Here is a 24,779-nt window from a genome sequence, read left to right as displayed (position 1 = left end):
TTTTTTCCCTCATTAATGTACACAGAAAAAAAACGTAATTGTTGAGATTTTTGCAGATTTATTTAAAAAGAAAAACTGAAATAGTATTCAGACCCTTTGCTCAGTATTTAGTAGAAGCACCCTTTTTGAGCTAATAAAACCATGAGTCTTTTGGGGGAATGATGCAACAAGTTTTTCACACCTGGATTTGGGGATTCTCTGCCATTCCTCTTTGCAGATCCTCTCCAGTTCTGTCAGGTTGGATGGTGAACGTTGGTGGACAGCCATTTTCAGGTCTTTCCAGAGATGCTCAATTGGGTTTAAGTCAGGGCTCTGGCTGGGCCATTCAAAAACAGTCACGGAGTTGATCTGAAGCCACTCCTTCGGTATTTTAGCTGTGTGCTTCGGGTCATTGTAATAATAAATAAATAATAAAGATAATAAAAACTATAATATAATAATATATAATTAATAACAAATTAATAATATAGTGTTATAAAATAACAATAGTATAATCAAACATAGCTGGACTCCAATGAAGGTCTAGAACCATTTTAAGGATGATCAGTAGAAATGGACAGCACTCGAGTTCAATATATGAGTGTCACAGCAAAGGGTCTGAATACTTACGGCTGTGTGATATTTCAGTTTTTCTTTTTTAATAAAACAGCAAAAAATTCAACAATTACGTTTTTTTGCTGTGTACATTAATGAGGAAAAAAATGAAAAATTATTTTAACAAATGGCTGCAATATAACAAAGTGAAAAAATTAAGGGGGTCTGAAAACTTTCCATACCCACTGTACATAGCGATTTTCTTAATTGAATGAATAATTTTGACGATGGGTGTCCTTTTTTAGCTTGAGTACCAGCTGTCCTCAAAAATGTTTGTGCACATGCCCTGCCAAGGCCTATTATGCCAAAAGAATCAAATCCAGTGAGACTGCACCGTAAATACAATTTGTTTCTAATGTCACAGAAAACTTCTAGAAATTGCTCCTTACCAATGTTGAATATTATTTTGAGCGGCAAAGGTTTAATATGTTTGCAAATGGGCAATTCCATTGAACTTTTTCAATTCAAAGTCCCATTCCTGGGAAGAAAAATATAAAAGAGCACATTCGTAACTTTGCCATGATATGGCACAGAGGATGGCCAACATGAAGTAAACACATGCAAAATGCCTGTGAAATGTTGCTACTTGCCTGTAGCAAAACAACATGAGATTCTTGTCCACTAGGTTGGCATCAAAATGTCCTTCATCCTTCAGTCTGTGGAAAAGGTCCAGCCAGAATTCCACACGCTCTCGACGGAGAAAGCCCCACCAACTCTCGATTCTCTGATGAGATGTGCTTCTCCCCACAACAAAGCTCGTCACCAGCATGAACGTCATTGCGGGTCCCACGAAGGAAACGCTGCATATCTCGGATGGAACTGTTTTCTGTCCCCATGTCAGATCTCACGATGCGCGCACATCCACCTAATTCCTTAATGGTTTCAATTAAGTAGCCACTGATGACTTTTGGATCACTGCTTGTATGGTATGCATTCAGCCACAGAATTCGCCTTGAAAAACCATCAATGGCTCCACTGATACAAATGCCAAATGGTTTTAATTTGTCATACGAATCAACATGCCAGACAAAATTTGGACCCTTGGCAAAGTATGCTCGTCTGTGCAGTCGTCTTCTCCTTCTAAATTCGGTGCCCTCTGGGTCAATCGTGGAAAGGAGCAGGCGTACATCTTCCTTATGTACGTGCAGCCCCCTGTCTTTGCATTTTGTGTGCATCCACCTGTAGCCATGCAAAGCCACTGAGCCTTGTAGCTCCTCCCTGATAAAATCCACAACTGTGTCTGGGTGGCCATAATAGATTCGGCGGAACAATCCATGCTTCTTCAGAATTAGTTTGAGGGTCCTCAAACTAAAATCAATCCTGTGTTTGGAGCTCAGCACGTGCAGAATGTGTTTGTAGTTAAGTCCCAAATGAAAGTAAAGCTCTATGAGCTCTTGTTGATCCATAATGGATACACATCACACCAGTTCTGTGGGGGGGGGGAGATAGAATTCTGTTTAGATTTCCAATTACACTGTAGAATGGATATGTGATCAAATGAATAATTAATTGGAGTAATTGGGGGGTTCCTTCCTAAACGTTTGGGAACCCCTCCCTGTGATAAGGAATGAGGAAGATATCTCGGCGGCTGCCCAAAATCTCTTCCTGAACACTCCTTAAATCGGAGCATGCAGGGTATAGAAGAGCTTTATATGATAGCATGACTCCAGTGAATGTCTTAAAAGTCCGCTAAAAACATCGTTGCAGAGAAACGTGCATTCGTTATAGCCGGCCACTGGCAATATCAACCCCCTCAAACTTTGTCTTTCAGTTGAAAAGGAAAATCTGGTAGCTCAGTGCGGCAGTAAGTAGCCCCAACAAATTGTTATCATGAAACAAAAAGGTGATACTTACATTGCTTGATTGCTTGATCCATCACAGACGCATTTGTCTGTCTGCGAACTTCCACTTCTGCGGCGGGAACTCAACTCAACGATGACCCCTTTGGTGGCCGCTATGTGCCAGAAAAAAAAACACACTAACGTCAACACATCGGGGATAAGAAGGTTATCGTCATAGCGTGATTGCAGCGAGCGAATGCTTAAAAGCACGGAAAGTGAAAGGAAACACGCAGGCTAATTGTAGCCGGTCCTGCTAGTACTGCTAGATAATGATCAACCCCCTCGAACTACAGCAATATTGCCTTTCAGTTGAAAAAATGGGATGTAGGATATATCACGACATGACAATTTATTCACAGAATTCACACCAGTAAGAATATAACATCCAAATAGAACTTACTTCACTTGACAGATATACGTAGGTATACGGACAACCAGTCGCACTCACAGTCACACCTACAGGCAATTTAGAGTCTCCAATTCATTCACACTGAACTTGTTGGCAGCCAATTGCAGGGCACACTTAAACAACCATTCACACTCACATTGACACCGAGGGGCAATTTAGAGACTTCAATTAACCTACCATCCATGTTTTTGGGATGTGGGATGAAACCGGAGTGCACAGCCCGGAGAAACCCCACGCAGGCACAGGGAGAACATGCAAACTCCACACAGGTGGGGTCGGGGATTGAACCCCGCACCTCAGAACTGTGAGGTAGACGCTCTAACCAGTCGGCCACCATGCCGCCAGGTCGGAACCACATAAAGCCTTTTTTCAGGGCAATCTTCAGGGCTAAGAGTGTTATTCAGAGCCTCTTTCACCACAGTTTCAATGTCCCAAACCAAAGCAGAAATAAAACATGAGTTGGGCAAAATAGTTTTAGGGTCGGACAAAAGAATTCCCTTCGCAGAAAATACGTGACAAAGCACTGGCTTACCTTTTTCAGAACCAGGTCGGTAGGATAACCTGAAATTAAATCTCGTGAAGAATAGAGCCCATCTAGCCTGTCTAGCATTTAATCTTTTAGCAGATTTAAGATTTTTCCAATTTCTTGTGATCTGTCCATACTAAAAACGGAGTATGTGCCCCCTGAAGCCAGTGCCGCCTCCACTCCACCAAAGCCACCTGGACCGCAAGCAGTTCACGGTCACCTATGTCATAATTTCTCTCGGCTGGAGTCATTTTTTAGAGAGATAAGCACAAGGATGTAACTTACCATCCTTGAGACATTTCTGGGAGAGCACTGCATCAGACGCATCAACTTCTACAATGAACTGCTGTTTGGGATATGGCAAAGTGAGGATGGGAGCGAAGGTAAAGCTTGATTTTAGTTTCTGTAAAGCTGACTGACAAACTGGGTTCCACACAAAGGGTCTGTGTGGTGAGGTAAGATCATGCAAAGGCAAGGCTATTGAACTGAAATTTCTAATGAATTTTCTGTAGAAGTTTGTGAACCCTAGGAACCTTTGTACATCGTTGCGTAACGTGGGAGTAAACCAATTAATCACGGCATCGACTTTTGGAACTCACATTTCTCAGCCTTGACATAAAGTTCATTCTGCAGTAACTGCTGCAATACAGAGCGAACATGAATAATGTGAGTCTCCTCATCCGGGGAGAATATCAAAATATCGTCCAAATAGACAAAAACATACGCATTCAACATATCACGCAGGCCATCATTGACAAGGTTTTGGAAAACAGCAGGAGCGTTAGTGAGTCCAAAAGGCATTACCAATACTCATAATGTCCCGTTGGTGTGTTGAATGCTGTTTTCCATTCATCCCTCTCCCTTACCCTGACTAGATGATACGCATTTCTTAAATCTAGTTTGGTGAAAACCTTGGCTCCCTCCAGGAACTTAAAGGCGGTGGAGATGAGAGGAAGAGGCTACCTGTTTTACACAGTTATCTCATTGAGACCCTGGTAATCGATACAGGGTCGCAGGGTCTTGTCCTTTTTGTCCACAAAGAAAAATCCTGCTCCCGCAGGGGATGAAGATGAGCGAATAATCCCGGCTGCCAGTGATTCTTCCACATACTCCTTCACAGCCTTGTGTTCCGGCCCTAAAAGAGAGAATAACCTCCCTCGTGGTGGTGTGGTTCCAGGCAGCAAGTCAACTGCACAGTCATAAGGTCTGTGGGGTGGAAAGGATTTGGCTTTGGATTTGGAAAAAATGTCTTTAATGTCATAGTAAAAGATGGGCACTTGAGATAAATTAGGATCCCCCGATGGGGTCTTTGGAATTTCATTTGAAACATATCCCTGAACATTACATGGAAGCTGGAAACAGTTCTGGGCGCAATTGCTGCCCCATGACATAACATGCCCAGTGGACGAGTCAATGTGGGGGTTATGTAATTTCAACCACGGGTTCCCTAAAATAAGGTCATAATTCATCGCTTCAAAAAAATAAACTATTGCGTTCTGAGTGAGAATCAGGAAATGTCTGAAAATGTCCTGTCTGATCATAGTTTCCTGATGCTCTGACAGTCCCTTTCGATGAAGATGGAGGGCAGCAAGCTACTCATCCTGCTTTGAGAAGCGTTGACCCTGCGCTTGAAGGGCTTTGTGCACCGGGTCTGAGTCTGCTGGGTCCATGTTATGGCCAGTTTGTTTTGTCATGAACGGAAGAGAGAACAGGACCCAAAATGCACGACTCCAATACAAATGGACAGTTTCACAAAAGAGAGGTTTAATAAACGAGCAGAGTTCAGTACACAGGCAGGCAATCCGCAAAGGCAACAGTATCCAAAAAACGTGAGGGAAAGAGGAAAGGTCAATAATCGGAAGAAGGTCTCGTCTTACTGTGAGTCGGTGACGTGGAAACAAGGAATGCTGAAACGTGACAACAAGGTACAACGAACTGGCGACCAGAAAGAATGAGACACGAGGTTAAAGGCATGGGGTAATTAGGGTAAACGAGGCACAGGTGGGGAAGATGCTCTCAGGAGCAGATGTGTAGGAGACAGGGGGAAGACAACAACCAGAACACACACCCATGACACTAACTTACTTAGATGTGTGTGACTCATGATAATGCCAATACTCGGCGGGACAGATTAACAGTGAATGTTTACGTTTTTGTATCACTTACCGGATACAAATGGACAGGCGTTTCGCAACTGGAATGGAACGCCTGTAGTGGGTATCCAGCCGGGAAATCCTGGCACCAATCCGAGCCAACGGGTCATCGAATTGGGCACAGGTTATCCGCATGTAATCCTGGAAGTGGCAGGCATCCAGACGCAGCTCCCGGATGAGGCGGTGAGATTCACCGAGGTGCGTGCGTCTCTGGTTAGTCTATGGACCCAGACACGTTTCCACATGCAGTACATAGCAATGGCAGTTGCTGACTCGTCCATGGTTGCTTGCAGAATGAGGACGTGTGGTTGTTCTTCCGTTGTTTACGCCTCCAACAGGTAAGGCCCCTCCCATCCTCTTCTTTGGTAGGCTACATGTGCGTGATGACCAGCCGCGATCAAACTCCCACGAGTAACACGCAGCGACAAGTCGCTGTAGTGTCCTGTGTGAATGCAGCATAAAGGCTTCCTTATACTTACGCGGACGGCGACCGCGCTGACGTCACTGCGGCTATCCGGCGCGGAGTTCGCATTTATACTCGACCACAACCCACGCGCGCAGTTTTGAAAATGTACTGCAGTTCACCCCCAAGTCGAGGGTGCCGTACTATTAATTTTTTTTAATTAAAAGACATACAAAAAAGATTTTGGACAGCTGACGAGACGGACACGTCCTACTCACAAGATGCAGAAGAGGTGGGGGACAGGGGTCGAGCGAGTGTGGGGGGAGAGCAAGAGAGAGAGAGACGGCACATTTAAAGGTACATGCACACAAATGAAACCAGTGTGTGTGTACGTGTTTGAGACTTTTGGCTTGATTACACTTCATAAAACCAGTTAATATAATTACATTCTCTTCTACTATTTTTTTTAATGACGATATTTTTTAAATGTTTGAAAAACGGTGGTGTCTTTTGCGGGATGGAACGGATTAATTGCATTTCCATTCATTTTAATGGGGAAATATGTTTTGAGATACGAGTGTTTTGAGATAAGAGCATGGTCCCAAAGTCTCTTACGCTGAGGTTTACCAACGTGCAAAGAGTTTCTCCTTAGGTGTTGCTAGTTTCCCAACAACGTAGATGCTAGTTTCCCGACAACTTAGATGGATTGGCAATTTAATCAGGATGTCAACAAATCGGTTCCCCCTCCGTGTGTTGTACGGTGCCGGTATTAGCCGGTGGCCAATACAAGCGCTTCAAGAATCGACTGAAAGCAATGCTGAAGAAATTTGGAATCGAACCTGCGCAGCTGGAGAAAGTTGCTAGTGACCGCAGAAAATGGCAAAGCGTGTCTATTTCCAAAACCACGATAGATCGTACTGCTGAGGAATGGCAAATCCGCCGGAAGACCTCATCGGCCGATAAACATTCAACCACAGCTGAGATCACTTTTCATTGCCCTTCATGTCCATGGCAGGTCACGAATTGGCCTGCTCGACCATCTAAGAACTCACAACACCAATTAGCTGGAACATACTCGTTGTCCTCGACGTACTTCTTGATGAAGATGAGGATGAAGATGAAGATGAAGATGGTGATGGTGATGGGGATGATGATGATGATAATATGTGCAGTTTTAGCCACTAGAGATTAGTACATTTCACATTTGAACTGGTATGGTACCAATTCCCGGTACCTGGGAATCAATTCAGGTACTCAGCGGTACAAATTTTAGGTACTTTTGTGTGTGTTTCAAAAAATATTTTGTTCAAGGCGGAATGATGGACGACTGGTGAGCACATCTGCCTCACAGTTCTCCCCGTGCCTGTGTAGCCTATATTGGTTTTGATAAAAGCGAAATTAATTTGGAAAAGAAGAAGTTGCAAAGTAAACGCCTGCATTTAGTTCCGGTGTAATTCGACATACGTCAAAGGTTGCAATCAAACTATCTTTGTCTCGTAGAGGGCACCACCTCTCTTTTTGTATTTGTAAATTTTGGAAAAAGGGATGAAAAAACCTCTCTCAATCTCGGTATTTGAGAAGGCTCACTACATTAATAAAAATAAAAGTTCTCGATTTCAGCGGTCAACTGTTTTGGACTCAAACACACAGTACACACAGGAAGTGGAATTTTAGAGATAATATTAATAACTTCAGGAGAGTTTGGGGACAAATGAAAGGGGACTTTATTATAAAAATTACAGACAGGTTGGATAAAATTAGAAATGAGCTCATCAGAGGGACAGCCAAGGTTGGATGTTTTGGAGACAAAGTTAGAAAGAGCAGACTTCAATGGTTTGGACACGTCCAGAGGAGAAATAGTGAGTATATTGGTAGAAGGATGATGAAATTGGACAGAATTTCAAGGTGCAGCCGAGGCGTCGAGGGGGTCCGGTTTGGTGGCCTCAGTATTGCATCTCTGCTTTTTACAGATGATGTGCTCTGTTGGCTTCACAAGCCGTGAGCTCCAACTCTCACTAGAGCAGTTTGCAGCTGAGTGTGAAGCGGCTGGGATGAGAATCGGCACCTCCAAATCCATGGTCCTCCATCGGAAAAGGGTGGCGTGCCCTCTCCAGGTCGGGGATGAGATCCTGCCCCAAGGGGAGGAGTTCAAGTATCTTGGGGTCTTGTTCACGTGCGAGGGAAGAACGGAACGGGAGATCGACAGGCGGATCGGTGCAGCGTCCGCAGTGATGCGGACTTTGTATCGATCCGTTGTGGTAAAGAAGGAGCGAAGCCGAAAGGCGGAGCTCTCGATTTCCCGCTCGATCTACGTTCCTACCCTCACCTATGGTCACCTCCGCTGGGTTAAAACAAAACGAATACATTCACAATAAACGATAGCAACATAGTACACGAGAATCAATATTGAACTCAAATATTGAATTTCGGGAATGATAACATGTAGTGTCGAACAGCTCAGGGTGCCTACAGACTGCAGCAATGACCTCCTCCATTTTCCTCCCCTCAACAACTGTATAGGCCGCTGTGTGTGACGTCGACGCTGTCACGATCCGACTCCGGCTTGAAGTTCAACTCGGGCCCGGCCTTTCAAGCTTTCCGAGCGAAGGAGGCGCGTTTGCGCGTGCCCGCGTCATACGCGCCGCCCCCGCACGGATTCGCATCGATCTGCGTTGGCTTGCGGTGTCGTCACGCCGCGCGCAACTTGCTCCTTGTGAATGAGAGGCCAGCATGACGTCAGCGAACCAATGTCAACAATGCAGCGCTCGGAGGAGAAAAGGCGTTCCATCCTAACGCGAGGAGAAAGCCGTCCGCGACGCGCCGATTGATGACTTCACGCCGCTCGAACGTTGGACAGTGGGGATTAACCAGCATGCGGAGGCACTTTGATTTGTGACAACCCACCGTGGACGAGCAGGAAAACGGTGAGTTCGCGGCTTTGTTCCGTTCAACAATGCGCGAGCGAGCGCACCGCGTTGCCAGTTGAAATGAAGAATGAAGAATGAAGAATGAAGAATGAAGCGGCGTGCTGCAAGCCGCCAGCTCGCGTGTGTTTGCTTGCTTCCGTCGTAGCCACGCGCTCGTCGGTTAAACCGCAGCGTTGTCGTTCCCAGAGGGGGCTCGTGTGGTGTTGAGGTTAGCAAGGGGGGGGATGCCGCCGCCGCCGCCGCCTCACAAGTTGCACGACGTGTTTTCAGTCGAAACGCGCTCCCATGTCCCTTTTGTTCTTGCTATCTGCCAAAGAGTGGCGCATGTCTTGCTTGGAGATAAACGGGCAGTATGGAGCACCAGCCCCACGGTGGTGCCTGACCCCGCTTTGCAACACGACAAGACCACACGCGCCCTGGAATTCCACGAGGAAGTTGACGCTCTTTTACGCTTTCCACGCCGCGCAGTGTCTTGGAAACACGCGTCCCTGCTTAATAATAATGCATCTACACAAGACGAGGGGTGGGGTGGGGCGGGGTGGGGGTGGGGGGGCATGTTGTGCGAGAGAGAGGACTTGCTGTCATCGTGGGGCAGAAAGGCGCTGGCGAGGGACAAAGGAGCTGAGGCAAGGGCTCCCTCCCCCTTCTCGCCGCCCTCTGTGGCGTTGCATTGGTTTCATACGACGGCCAGCGCGGAAGAAAAGCGCAAGAATGCCACAATCGGTCCGCTCCTCCCAATGTTCCTCGTCGTTGCTGGTGTACTGTACGGAACATACCTAATCACAATACAAAAGGCTATCTGCTATCTGTATTCCATTACAGCTACTGAAAAAAAAAGTAAAAAAAAAAAAACGTCATCAGATTGCAGGTACATTTATTCAAAAGTGGGATTATTTTGCAGGATTACAATTGTAACCTTTTCGGGAGTTCGCAGCGCATCATTGTGTCATAAAGTGGTATTTGTAGTGTGTGTGTGTGTGTGTGTGTCAGTGGGGGGGGGGGGGGGGGGGGGGGATACCTCCAGCTACCTCTTATTATTGTTCGTCCTTTTCCCCTTTCCAATCGTCATATCACACGCACTGGATTTCCAAAACTTTATGAAGCCAGGCATCACGGTGTACAAGAGATAAGCATGTCTGTCTCACAGTTCTGAGGTTTTGAATTTCTATGCGTTACATGTCCCTTCCTTCTCCCGCATTCCACAAACATGCATATTAAAACATTTACAGAATATATCAACATCAACATTTTAGTGATATTTAGGCCTGTGACGATAACAGTTTTTTGATTTTCGATAAATGGTATTGTTTTTTGAATGCCTCTGAAATCATGAAAAATAAGGCCCACCCTTGGTTTACATGGAGCCTTCTATTCCGATTATAATTGGTTTAGAAGACCAAACCAAATGAAAATGCTCCATATAAAAAAGCTCAAGTGAAGGAAACAAGCTGAATACGCATTGAATTTCATTCGGTATCACAGGGGTGGACTTTTGCCAAACCGATCGGAAGTACATTTTTGCCACATATACAGTCATTCTGAAAAGAGTCGGGAAAGGCTCTTGTCTGCGCGTGCTTTCGTCCCGAGCGTGCGTTCTACCTCCCGAACAGCAGACTAGAGGGAGAAACCCCCAGAAACAAACATTAACTGAAAGAGGCCGCGGTAAAGGCCTGGAAAAGCATTTCAAAATGAAGAACGCAACAGTCTGGTGAAGTCAATGGATCGCAGGCTTGACGCAGTTATTACATCGATATATATCGATCTGTGCTCGCCAAGACGTAAATATATAGATTTAAAATCGTTTCAAAAAGGCAATGTATCGATACTAGGACATAACGCATTGGATTTAAGCATAGTAGGCTTTATATGGAGGTGTGTTTGTGTTGTTTTCCAAAAAAAACACTTCCTGTTCCTTTTCAGCTAGCAGAATGCTACTTTCTTGTACCAGAGTATGTGTGTGCGTGTGTTTTTTTTGGTCTCATAGTTACTGTGATGAGTTGTTTTCTTTCCTGCTTGATTGCTCCCCTTTGTTTGGTATTTCAGTGTCTTGTAAGTAGGCCTGTCACAATAATGACTTTATCGAGTTATTCTTCGATAAACGAAATGGACGGCGATGGTTTTCGCGGACTCAAGAAATGGTCATTGTTGTGGTGAGCCGCCAGAGTTGGACGGCTTTGTCATTAGCCGCTTGCCTCCGTCCAGTACTCCACAGCCTTGCTCCATGTGCAGCGTGTAGATTCCCACAACAGAGACATTTAAGGGAAAATTAACTGTTTGTTGGGTTCGCTCGCGAGTTCAGGACCTAAACAGCTTGCGCCAAAGTCGTTTAACATGTCAGTGCCTCTCCGAGTTGTTGTGTGTGTTAGTCCCCAACTAACACAAACACGGGAACACTAACTATTTAGCATAACCTCAGTGGCACACATTATTCAGCCAATAGTTGACTAAAGCGAATGTCAACATATATTTGATTGACAGGCGAAGGGCTCGTCTTCAGCGGACCAACCACACAGTAGCCGGGTTAACATGGAGATGTGACGTGATCGGCGTTTAATCGGAACAGCTGTGTGACATGCGCACTTTGTCGACGTCACGTAATTGATCAAGATGGAGGTCCGTTGTCTACTCAGCACAGCAGTTGGGATTGTTTTTATCCGTTTATTTAAAAAAAAAAAAAAAAAGCTTGATAAAAACTTATAGTAGTTAAAAGTAGTTAAAAAAACAAGATGTCTGTCGTATACGACCTCCGTCGGGAGCTGTCATATTTACATGTGTAAACGATGACATCACCGTGCATTCACGTCACGAAGCATGCGCAGACAGAGCTTTTCCCAGTTCTATTCTGAGTGACATCTACTTGGCAAAAAATTACTTCTGATCGGTTTGGGAAAATAAATATTCCAGTCCTCTCAAACTGAATGAAATTCCATTCAAATTCGGCCTGTTTATTTCGATTGAGGTGTTTATATGGAGCATTTCCATTAGTTTTGGGCTTCTGAACCGATTACAATCGGAATAGAAGGCTCCATTTAAACCAGGCGAGTCTTGCAGCTCTTGATTCTTTATTTTAGACCCTGAGGAATCCATATCAGAGTAAAGAAAAACAATTTAAGAGAGAAACAAGAAAGGAAATTATAATAATAATAACAACAATACTGATTTAAAATGAAAAGGTAAATGAAATAAATAATACATATTTTAATCATTTTATTTTTCATGATTTTAGAGACATAAAAAAAACTTATCGTCTATTGTTGTAGTTTTTGGGAAAATATATTGTCTTTGAAATGTTTTTATCATGACAGATCTGCTTGTAAGCCCATGAGGGGTGTGGGCACCTCGTTTTGGTGTATGGCCCAATGAAATCACAATAAACAAACGAAACTATACATTTACACAGATCACTTTACACTTGAGACTATGTGAGTCCCAGGATGCACATGTCATTGAAACAATGAGTCCCAGCCCTGGAATAATGAATCCCTGCAATTTATCATCACGGAATACAGATATAGTAATCCTCGGCTACATCGCGGTTCATGATCCTTCATGATCCTGCTATATTGCAGATTTTTGTTAAATTTGTTACTCTTTAATGTTTTCTACCGTTTGTACAATATTTTTGAGTTATCCATTGCTCTTGTTCTCTCTCAGTATATTACCGGAATTTCTCGTGTATAATGTGCATTTTTTTCCCTGAAAAATTGTCAAAAGTCAATAGTGCGCATTATACATAGGTATAGGGGAAAATGAAAAAAACCTCACATTTTATAAATGTATGCCGCCATCCAGAGGTTATGAAAAAGCTGTACAGTTTCATTACCATATGCCACCGCCACCTAGAGGTTATGAGAAAGGTGTACAGTTTCATTCTAATATGCTACTGCCACCTAGAGGTTATGAAAAAGGTGTAGCCTACACTTTCATTCCAATATGATAGGGGTACATATGACTGCATATATGTACAGTTGTGCTCATAAGTTTACATACCCTGGTAGCATTTCTGAAATATATGTATATATATATATATATATATATATATATTTAAAAATATGACTGAACAACAACCATCATTAATTTCTTTATGGTTATGTTTTATTTAATGATCATGCTTTTCTGAAATGCTTGACAGTTTAATTTGAATCCCATTAAAATAAAATTAAATGTGTTTCGTCTGGCCCTTCATGTTTTCTTTAAAGAATTGTACCATCCATCCATACATCCATTTTCTGCACCGCTTATCCTCACCAGGGTCGTGGGTTTGCTGGAGCCTATCCCAGCTAGTACCCATCTTACAAATTCTGCATGGGTAATCAGTTGCTGCACAGTTACATAAAGATGTGCGGCATAAATCGAACTACAGTAGTTCCAAAGCCTAACGCCACAGCGATGATGTGGGAACATCTCACTAACACCGAGTTGGTATGTCAAATTTGTATGAAATCGCAACAAAGACAACACAACTTAATACTTCAACACAACAAAATCCATTTTAAACACAACCATGCCACCCTATTTCTGGAAACAAAAAACATGGTGGACATTTCCCGTTTCCTGTCAGCTTGCATAATGCAACCCTTTGCCCAACAATGCACAAACAAACGTGACAGCAGCGTATATGGCGCATGTACAGTGTATATATTGGTGTGTATGTATATATGCATATATACACAGTGGGTGCGGAAATTATTCAGACCCCCTTAAATTTTTCACTCTTTTTTTGATATTGCAGCCATTTGTTAAAATCATTTAAGTTAATTTTCTTCCTCATGAATGAAATTTTTGCTGATTTATTAAAAACAAAAAAATGAAATATCACAGTATTCAGACCCTTTGCCGTGACATATATTTAACTCTGGTGCTGTCAATTTCTTCTGATCATAAGAATCAGAATCAGAATCATTTTTATTTGCCAACTATGTCCAAAAAACACACAAGGAATTTGTCTCCGGTAATTGGTGCCGCTCTAGTACGACAACAGACAGTCAATTGACAGAGAACACTTTTGAGACAAAAAGACATTGACAAAAAAACTGTCACTGAGCAATAAAGGGTTGCTAGTTGCTAGTTATCTGGTAATCCCGGTACATTTTTCAAATTTTTAATTTTTTTTTACAATTGTGCAAAAAGATGCAGAGTCCTCCAGCACTTAGAGCAGTTCGAATGACTAATATTGCAATAGTCCGGTGCAATGACCATTGTGCAAAGGGCGCTGAGACTTCAAGCGAGTAATGCGATAATCTGGGACAATGTTGATTGTGCAAATGTTGCAGATACTCCTCAGTCAGTGTGCAAATGGAGCAGATGCTACTCTGGAATGAGTGGCCAGTATTGGTCAACAACAGATATGCAAATAGTGCAGCGTGGCGAGACAACTACAGTGAGTGCACGAGTAATATATAATTGGCCCGACAGAAATGTGACAACAACTCAAGACAAAAAAAATTGCCAGCATGTTGCAATGGAATTGTAGGTTAGGTGTTTAAGAAGGTGATTGCATTTCCATTAATTTCAACAGGAAACATTGCCTCAGTTTAAGAACAATTCGGTTTACAAACGGGGTCACGGAACGATTTCAGTTTGTAACCCGAGGTTCCACTGTATATATACCACAGGTGTGGACTCGAGCAAGATGACTTTGACTTGAGTCGGACTCGAGTCATGTATTTGATGACTTTGGACTCAACAAAATGATAAAAGACTTGCAACTCGACTTGGACTAGAAACGCAATGACTCGTGACTTCACTTTAGACCATTGACTTAAAAAGACTTGCTACTTTTACCAAAGCACTAATATCTGGTTACACTCTAAAAAAAAGTTGGTGAGTCAAAAAGGGGCCGACCTCGACATGGGTCAATTTGATGCCAAAAATTGTGCTATTCATCAATATGAATCAATAACCCAACTTTTCAAAGCAAAATAACCCTACTTCTTGGATTAAATGAATAACCCAACTTCTTCTTTTCCTTTTGGCTTGTCCCGTTAGCGTGTCATCCTTTTCCATGTAAGCCTATCTCCTGCACCCTCCTCTCTTAACACCAACTGCCCTCATGTCTTCCCTCATGACATCCATCAACCTTCTCTTTGGTGTTCCTCGAGATCTCTTGCCTGGCAACTCCATTCTCATCACCCTTCTACCAATATACTCACTATCTCTCCTCTGGAGAGATAGTGAGTATATCCATTGAAGTCTGCTATAGCTCTCTGTATATCCATTGAAGTCTGCTCTCTCTGTCTCCAAAACATCTAACCTTGGCTGTCCCTCTGATAAACTCATTTCTAATTTTATCCAATCTGGATAAAACCAACCCTCAACATCTTAATTTCCGCCACCTCCAGCTCTGCTTCCTGTTGTCTCTTCAGTGCCACTGTCTATAATCCGTACATCATGGCTGGCCTCACCATTGTTTTAGAAACTTTGCCCTTCATCCTACCAGAGACTCTTCTGTCACATAACACAACGGACACCTTCCTCTACCCGTTCCAACCTGCTTGGACCCATTTCTTCACTCTCACCATTGCTCTGGACTGTTGACCCCAAGTATTTAATGTCCTCCACCCTTGCTATCACTTCTGCCTGTAGCCTCACTCTTTCTCCTCCACCACTCTCATTCATGCACCTATATTCTGTTTTATTTCTTCATTCCTCTGCTTTCCAGTGCATGCCGCCATCTTTCTAACAGGTCCTGCACCTGCTCCCTGATTTCACTGCAGATCACAATGTCATCTGCGAACATCATGGTCTACGGGGATTCCAGTCTAACCTCATCTGTCAGCCTATCCATCACCACTGCAAACAGGAAAGGCTCGGGGCTGAGCCCTGATGCAGTCCCACCTCCACCTTAAATTCCTCTGTCACACCTACAGCACACCTCACCGCTGTTCTGCTGGCCTCGTACATGTCCTGTATTATTCTCACATACTTCTCTACCACTCCAGACTTCCGCATGCAGTACCACAGTTTCTCTCTGGGTACCCTGTGATAGGCTTTTTCTAGATTGACACAAACACAATGTAGCTCCTTCTGACCTCTGTACTTTTCCAGCAACATCCTCAAGGCAAACAATGCATCTGTGGTACTCTTTCTTGGCATGAAACCACTATACACCACTATATATTAACACTGTGTATAGTGGGGATGGAGGGCTGCTAATCTCGACTCGGGACATTGTGAGTCGGTGGGGAGAATACTTCGAAGACCTCCTCAATACGGGCTGTTCGGTCGCTTTATGACCAGTGTCAGAGTTTTGTCCGCATTAAGTAAGTCGGACTCGTTTCCGGTGAGGGTTGGACTCCGCCAAGGCTGCCCTTTGTCACAAAAAGGGTGTGAATAAATCATGCGCTGGTTCGACCAACCGAAAACGTTACGCAGTGGTGTTTGATATACACATTTACAATACAATAGTAATACAATAATTTTGTTTGTACAGTGTATAAACAGCGGCTGAAATAAGTATTTAAAACATCACCATTTTTCTCACTAAATGTACTTCCAAAGGTGTTATTGACCTGAAAATTTCACCAGATGTTGGGAACAACCCAAGTAATCTACACATACAAAGAAAGTAGAACAAATAAGCTAAAAAATTAAGTTGTGTGTAACAATGTGAAATGAAACAGGAAAAAATGTATTGAACACATGAAGAAAGGGAGGTGTAAAAAAGGCATGGGAAGCCAAGACAACACCTAAAATCTGTCAATAATAACATCAATCCAGCCCCTTGTCAGTGCAAATGAATATCAGCTTGTTCCACTCGGACTCGATGTCCCCTGCCTCCCCCGGAACATGAGCAAAGTTCTGTCGGAAGTAGGAGTTGAAAGTCCTTCTGACAGGGATTCCGCCAGACGTTCCCAGCAGACCCTCACAATATGTTTGGGCCTGGCACGTCGAACCGGCATCTTCCCCCACCATCGGAGCCAACTCACCACCAGCTGGTGATCAGTTGACAGCTCCGCCCCCCTCTGGCGTCCGGGCAAGGGAAAACCAAGTCCATCGCTTGTCATCATCATTAGGGGTCTTTGAGCCGTGCTTTGTCTGGTCCCTCACCTCGGACCTGTTTGTCATGGGTGACCCTGCCAGGGGCATAAAGCCCCAGACAACTTAGCTCCTAGGATCATTGGCACACACAAACCCCTCCACCACGATAAGCTGACGGCTCAAGGAGGGGAGAACTGAAACTCATGGTCCATAAAAGAAGCCCACAGAATCTTCAAGATTTGAAGACTGCTTGTGTAGAGGAATGGGCCAAAATCAGAACAGAGCAACGCATGCGACTAGCGTCTTGAAGCTATCATTGCAAAAAAAAAAAAAAAAAAAGGCTTTTGTTTACAAAGTATTCAAGAAATGCCAGTTGGTGTCCTCAATACTTTTCCCCTGTGTCATTTCACATTATTACACACAATTTCCGAGTTTATGTGTTCTACTTTCTTTGTATGTATGGATTACTTGGGTTGTTCCCAACATCTGGTGAAATTTTCAGGTCAATCGCACCTTACTACCTCATCATATTCAGTGAGAAAAATGGTGACGTGTTTCAGCCGCTATATATATATATATATATATATATATATATATATAGGTGGTGGGAGTTTAACGTGATAATTATAATTAATTAATTACAAAAAAAATAGTGCGTGAGCCATAGTGACACATTTTAATCAGTTTGCTTTCCAAACCAATGCGGCACCTTTGTCTGTCAGTGCATTTCGTGGTACAACGCTTAGGCTGACGCACACGTCAGAGCATGGCTCACCATATCTCTATGTGGCCAATGACTAACACAATGGAAGAGTCGGACGATGGACTGTTGGCCAATTTACTTTCAAAAAATAAAATAAAACTGCCTTTTGGAAGCTGCGATAAAAGTGTGGTTTTGTGGAGATTATGCAAAAAGGAGTTTGCCTACCATCCAGAGGTGTTTAGTCACTTTACTCCGTTACATTTACTCAAGTAGGATTTTGTGTAAATTCCATGTCAGAGTACCTTTAATAATGTATACTTTTTACATTCTACTCGAGTATTTATGTTAAGAATAAATGGTACTTTTACTCTGTTACAATAACCTTAATGCCGCTCGCTACTTGTATTGATCAATTATTGTTTATTTATGAACCATTTCGTGCGTGACATATCTGTTTTGACTATGACTACGACTTCCGCATTAGACGCTGTATACACCAATGCAATTAAAGCGTTAGGGACGTTTAAGTCCAGTTCACCAATCAAACCACACGAGGAAGTCACATTACCTCACACAACGTCTTCTATTGGGCTTCCCGGGCATAGGTATTAACACTAGATAAGCCATCCCGGCTAATTGACGTGCTTTTGTGGCGACCATGTTGGAAACGTCGTTGTTACCATTGAAGACAACGGCCCACAACTTGTTTACATTTAGATGAAGAAAAACAACAGCTTTCATGTATTGTAGTATTTGTCTGGCACTGTCTGCCCAAACGCGGACATTTCAGCCCACTTCTAACTTGAGAAAACACCTTGTGGTTAATTGCATATGTGTTGTTGCTTTGGCTGGGCATATTACCCCACATCAGCTCTATTTTATCCCAAATACCTGTAAAACATGCAACACACACACACACACTAGAATTTGCATATTTGCATTCCTTTTATTTTACCTTTATCCTCTGATTAAAAAAAGCAAAAGTTACTCACGATTTACTCAGTACTTGTAGTTTTTTCACTGTGTACTTTTTACTCATATCCAAGGAATTTACTTCTTTTACTTGAGTCACATTATTGTCAAGTAACAGTACTCTTACTTGAGTACAATATTTGGCAACTCTACCCACCTCTGGTACCATCAGAGCACTTAAACTCTCCATCTAAATGCAAAACATGTCGGAGCAAGCACAGAAACAGCTGTAGCTGTTAGCGCTAGCAGTGACGGTACGAGTTCTAAGAGTTATCTACAAACCCAACTCAAGCAAGTGACCGGATTCAGGACCAAAACTACAACGTTGTAGTAAGTCAACATCGGAGAAAATCACGAATTCACTCGCAAAGTGGATTGCTCTGGACTGTAGACCACTATTAGTAGAAGACAAAGGTTTAAAAAAATATGCTACATATAGCGACATACGATTCAAGTTTTCAACTACCATGCAGAAAGACTTTCATGCAAAATTCAACAGCCTTATGACACCAAAAAGCAAGCAAAATTGGATGCATTGCAGAAAGCTCAATATGTAGCTCTGAACGGGGTCATTGGACCTCCATTAGTAATGCAAGTTACTGTATGTTGGCATTACTGCCATTTATTTTCTTTTTTTTCTTTTTTTTTTTTTTCTTTGGTAAGTGTAATCAAGATGGCGCCTACCAGTGTGGTCGCCTCGGTAGCGCGCGCTCTAGTATTGTTTTTGTTTTTGTGTTTTTCGTCCGTCTTTGGAGACCTTACACGACTCACTTACACAAGGGGAGACCTGCTAACTATCAAGGAGGAAACTCCGGAGTTTCTGTCACCAACTTTCGCAAATCCGCTCAGTTTTTTCCCCGAGTTACTCACCGGAGCGGCGTCCGTGGTTTTCGGCGCTTGGAGACGGAAACGGCGCCACAGAGGGAAGCGAGCCAGCATCCAGGTGAAACTCCGCAAGTGAAACTCTTCTGTAAATTGACTGTCTGTTGTCGTACGAGAGCGGCTCCAACTACCGGAGACAAATTCCTTGTGTGTTTTTGGACATACTTGGCAAATAAAGATGATTCTGATTCTGATTTCTGATGTCACAGACGGGACATGTCATCTCCAGTCTTTTGCCCTGGCTGTGCATAAGACAATCACCAGACACTATGCTGAAAACTGCAGAGCATTTTCTCTCTGTGGCAGAGGAATGGGGAGTTGTACAAAAAGTAAACAACTTGCTGTGATTCTGCTATTTAACAGAAGATTCTGAAGGATAGTCCTCAGTTTGTGACCTCAAACTGAACCGCGCTTGGGTTCTGCAGCAAGATACCGATCCAAAATACACCAGCAAGTCAACTTCTGAATGATTTAATCAGAATCAGAATCAGAATCATCTTTATTTGCCAACTATTTGCGAGTCATAAGACATAATACAATGCAAAAGTGACATATTTCAACCGGGTGCCCATTTGATATTTTCTGTGCTCATTAGGGTTGGGCATTGTTTGAATTTGAGCGATTCCGATTCCGGTTCCTTATTTTGATTCAGGTTCCAAACGATTCTCGATTCCGATTCTTTTAGGGGGTTGGGTCAAAAAAGTTTGCATGATTTAAATAAAGGGTGTCCAAATTATAAGCATCCATTTTCTTTGCAGCCCGCAGCAAAGACTAAAATGACATTTGGGGGTTCTTTATAATCAGTATCAATATCAAACCCATAAACTAAAAGGCAATGTGCGTGGAACTAACCCAATTGACTTACTATTCATTAATTAATGTAAAAGTTAAATATAGCATTGTTAAAATAGTTAAATGGGACTGTTGGGAAGTGGGGAAGTCAAATGGGAAGTCAAATGGTTTTATATGTGCAAGTTTTAACATGACGTCCTGTTTTATGCTTGTAGGCTTTTATTTTGAAGCGTACGCACTGGAACTCGAAAAGTAGCATAACATGCCACACACACACCAATTAAATTATTATTTTTTATTTTTTTTTAATGGATGGAACCAAATGCTATAAAACGCTGATTCCTTTCCCGATTTTCACCGTTGAGGCACAAGGTTAGTGTTTGTCATACTGTGAGACAACGTTTATGTTAATTTTGTCTCAATTCATTGTGATGTAAAGTTGCTACGGTGAAGTTTTAGCTCAATGTTAATTAAGCTTTTTTTTTTTTCTGTCATCGCCGCTTACGTTGGTTTGAAGACTAAAATAAACGCTAAAAACCCATCCATCCATTCATCTATTTTCTGAGCCGCTTCTCCTCACTAGGGCCATGGGTGTGCTGGAGCGTATCCCAGCTATCATTCAACTCCTCTCATGCTTATCTGCAATCCCCTTGCGGTGTTGGCATTTCTTCTTTATCTGGTCTACTGTGTAACCTTTCTGCAAATCTGGCAAACCATCTGATTTGGTTAGCAGTGATTAGTGCAGACATGGAGCAGATGGTGAGTTGATCATCAGTTGTTTTGTGCCCTGCTTAACAACCACATTGTGTACTAAAGGAACCTGTGTTTAAAATCACCTATTAACTCTCGCGGTTCCTAGCGTGTTCGTTTTCGCGAATTAACTACGATTATAACGACGTGTTAAAAACCACCCAATTTCCTACTGACATTGGAGTATATACATACTTCAGACCTCTGGGTCCGCAGCTACCCCTATCGTAGCCTTAGCAGATAGCGTAGTCCGAACAAAACTATCTGTTCCTGCCCCAGACTTATACAATCTTTCAAAGAGGAAGTATGGAATCGTTGTCGTCTGATTGCTACAGCGTTCATTGACGTCATCATTGCTCTGCAGAATGATGGCCATTGGCCATTCTTGCTTCTCATAATGTTTACAGCAACCCCCCGCAGCCATTGTCGTCTCCAACAGATGTTCCCCGCCGCCTCAACATGCGCCCTGCTGGGAGCTTTCCTGCATCACATCCCCACTCCCTTATCTGATTTACATGTTATCCTCCCTGCAATAAAACTCCCATGTTCATACCCAGACTAGTTACCCAATAAAACCATATATTACATGAATCCCCCTTTTGATCTCTGGTAATCAGAGATCAACACCCCCTAAACACGCAGCCTAGTTTGCTATAATACTCAATAAAGCCCAAACTAAATACAGCAAATATTAAAAAAACAAGAGGATACAAAGGCGTCGTTCAACGGAGCGCCCATGGTCTCCACGTCCTCTTTCAGGGGCAGGAGCTGATATTGGCCGTGGTGGTCCTTCCCCTCAAAGGCCTTGAGAACAATCCTGAGGACAAGACTCCTGAGAAAAGGAATAATACAACACCCACACAAAGCAAGCACAGCAATGACAACCACGATGGTAGTTGCCAATGTCAGTATGAGACCTTTCCATTTTCCAAACATCCTATTCAGCAGGCTATGGAATGGGTTGTCTTCCACTCCAGACATTGATTTAAGTTTAACAGACATGGCTTGCAAACCTTTCATGGCTCTGTGTATATGAACAAGTATATATGAACAGCTGATCTTTCCGCTTGGTGCCGTATTATTGGGGATAATCGTGCAACAGTGACCCTTGATTTGAGAGCAGGCACCCCCTTCTTCCGCTAACATACTGTCGAGGACCAGCCTATTTTGGAATGCCATAAGAGAGGTAGCTGATAGTTACTCATGGACACCTTCTGCCAATTGGGAGGTGAAATTCACCAGTCTTTGAATTTGGTAATGATGGTAATTTATAAAATCAACGTTTTATTCAAGGTTACCCATATAAAAATTCTCTCAAGACCTGCGGCAATATGACAGCGAGCTTTATACTCATCCGGGACACCTCTGGGAACTCCAATGGCGTCAAAGTAGGTGGGATCCTCTCCTGCTTCCCAAGCATTTCCACCCAAGTTGAAGCCACTGACCACACGGCGGGAGCGGGTTAAGCTACCCCACCACTCACGCTCCCAGGTGAAATCTGCCATATGGTTGATTTCCTGCTCAGAGAGAGGCTTAATCACTGTGGGAGTTATCATAGAAACCAATGCACAAGTGCCTGTCCATCCACTGGGCAGGAAGTCCCACAACTGACCGTCACCACACATCCACCACAAATCAGACCTCGTCTTACTCAAACGGGCCGCATCATAATAGTCAATAAAAAGTGTGAAATTACAAAACTGTGGATCCAGGTGGCCAATTGATGGGGAAAGTTTGTTATTGGGGCCTAAAGTTACCTTACTCTTATTTTGGGAGATGCAAGGTAGGGACGGGACCATTTCGACATCATAGAGGGGAGCGCCTTTTAACTTAGTGGATACACGTGGTCCCAGATTGTCATTAGTCATCAGCTGGTAGGCACAGGTTGACTCGAACTTACTAGCAGCAGTAAGATTTTCCTGCATCACAGGGTTAACAATCCAATTGAGGTTATTCATAGTAGCACAGACAAGACAGTCCTTATGATAGATTTTGACTGCGTCCCTACCTTCCACAGTAATTTCTTTAAGACAAAAATGACCTGTATTAATTCATACCGCTCGTCCCTTAGCCCCCTGTAGCACACCACGGTATACCACCCCCACCCTCAAGTCATTATTTAGGTCATATCCCGTAGCTTTAGAGGTTCTAAAAACCACCGGATCCGCGTTTTTTGATACTGGTAAATTAGCAAATTTTCTCATTATCAAATTAGATGAATTTTCTTTGTCGGTCGTAGCCAATTAATAATAATCTGTCCTAGGGGGTCGGCCCCTGAGACATCTATTCCCAAGGTTAAGACCGTAAAGGTTGACACTGGTTTACCCCACTCTTTCCACGAGGGGCTATTTATATTATACAAGGTCAGCAGTACGGGGTGTCACTCCCCAGGGGTTACCGGGTGTATACTACCTTTTTCCAGTTCGATCCTGTCCTTCCACTGCCAATTTCTATCATTCATTGGCTCCCAGTATCCCGGTTTCGAGTGGATAATCACCTGCTTCCAGCTGCAACACAAATCTACCTGGTGGTTCGCTTTGAACTTATGGTTCACCGGGTACCGGTTAGCTCCTCCATGTCCTATACTCAAAGCGCACAAGTAAATGTCGTTTCCCGCCGGATCGCCCCAGTTTACACAATCTATCACCTTACACAAATTAAACTATCCTTTCCCCCAGCGTGTAGTTCAACTCTAGGGCCCCTGTTGGCTTCACGGCCCTCTTTCCCACTCGTTCTTCTTGTTTTGAGGGCATTCCGAAATAGATTCCTGTAACTATAATCAAGGAGATCACCAGAGTCATGATCATGACCTTCTTCACCCAGACATACAGGATGTACATATTTCCCCCCATGTTAAATGATCAATTTAACACCAAAAAACAATATCCATACACACATACACAAAGATGAAAGAAATGAAAAATGAATGAAAACAAACGAGAATAGGTAAAAAAACGACCTCGGCGAATACCAGCGCTAAAAATAAACCTCCAGCATACACAATACAGCAGAAGATCACCAGGCACGAGAGGCCCTATTTTTATATTTATTTTTATTTATTTATTTGTTTTTACTCCACAATAGAGGCCTGCGCAGGGCGTGTTTGTGATACCACTTGTCCCCCTTTCCAAAGAGAAGCATGGCATGAGATGTCCGAGCTGACACCTCAAACGGACCAGTCCAGCGTGGTTCAGACCCACTTCCTTTGGAGCACTTTCAAATAAACGTGAAACGGAAGGGAAGGGTCACTGATGTGGACGTCTGCAACAGAGGGATCTGAAACACAAAGCGAGGATACAAGAGATGACAGTTGCTCCCAGTTGGGCTATAGCCCTTTGGCGGTTCCACGTCCGGCTGGAGCGAAGCCGAGTCTGGACCAGGCATCAAGCGGCCGGTCAGAAGTTCAAAAGGGGTGAACCCTGTCCGACGGTTAATAGTTTGCCCGATGGAGAACAAAGCAAGGGGCAGGGCATGGACCCAATTAAGCCCTATGTGTGCGCATGTTTTTGCCAGCCTTTTTAGTTCATCCTTTCCACATGGCCCTGGGACTGAAGATGGTAGACTGAGCCAAATTTGTGTTTGAGCCCCAGTATACGTTCGACCGTGGCCAACGAATTAACCGTAAAATGGGTACCATTGTCTGATCTGATTGCTCGTGGGAACCAATGTGTCGGGATATAATGGTTAACCAGCGATTTGATGACGGACGGTGCGTCCCCTTTTGCACAAGAATAGGCTTCGGGCCATCCAGAAAAAGTGTAGACAATCATTAACAGGTATGTTTTTCCTTGGACTTGGACTAACATGTCAGTGAAGTGCATAACCACGACATCATTGGGGCATCGAC

At 43.3% G+C, this 24,779-nt stretch overlaps 1 protein-coding gene across 4 annotated transcripts in view; it reads left to right on the top strand.

The window, feature by feature from the left end:
- Nucleotides 1-8,619: 8,619 nt before the first annotated feature.
- LOC133412651 (transcription regulator protein BACH2-like) overlaps nt 8,620-24,779 on the top strand; it is an 85,393-nt gene continuing 69,233 nt past the window's right edge. For all 4 annotated transcript variants that reach the window (XR_009769792.1, XR_009769791.1, XM_061696147.1 and 1 more), the window contains exon 1: nt 8,620-8,850. The gene's annotated coding sequence lies outside the window, so the exon portion shown is untranslated. The remainder of the gene's footprint in view (nt 8,851-24,779) is intronic.

Source organism: Phycodurus eques, chromosome 14 (assembly GCF_024500275.1).
Source record: "Phycodurus eques isolate BA_2022a chromosome 14, UOR_Pequ_1.1, whole genome shotgun sequence".
NCBI classification, from domain to species: domain Eukaryota; kingdom Metazoa; phylum Chordata; class Actinopteri; order Syngnathiformes; family Syngnathidae; genus Phycodurus; species Phycodurus eques.
The sequence above is the reverse complement of the archived record's forward strand: the minus strand, read 5'-3'. Positions and strand labels throughout refer to the sequence as shown.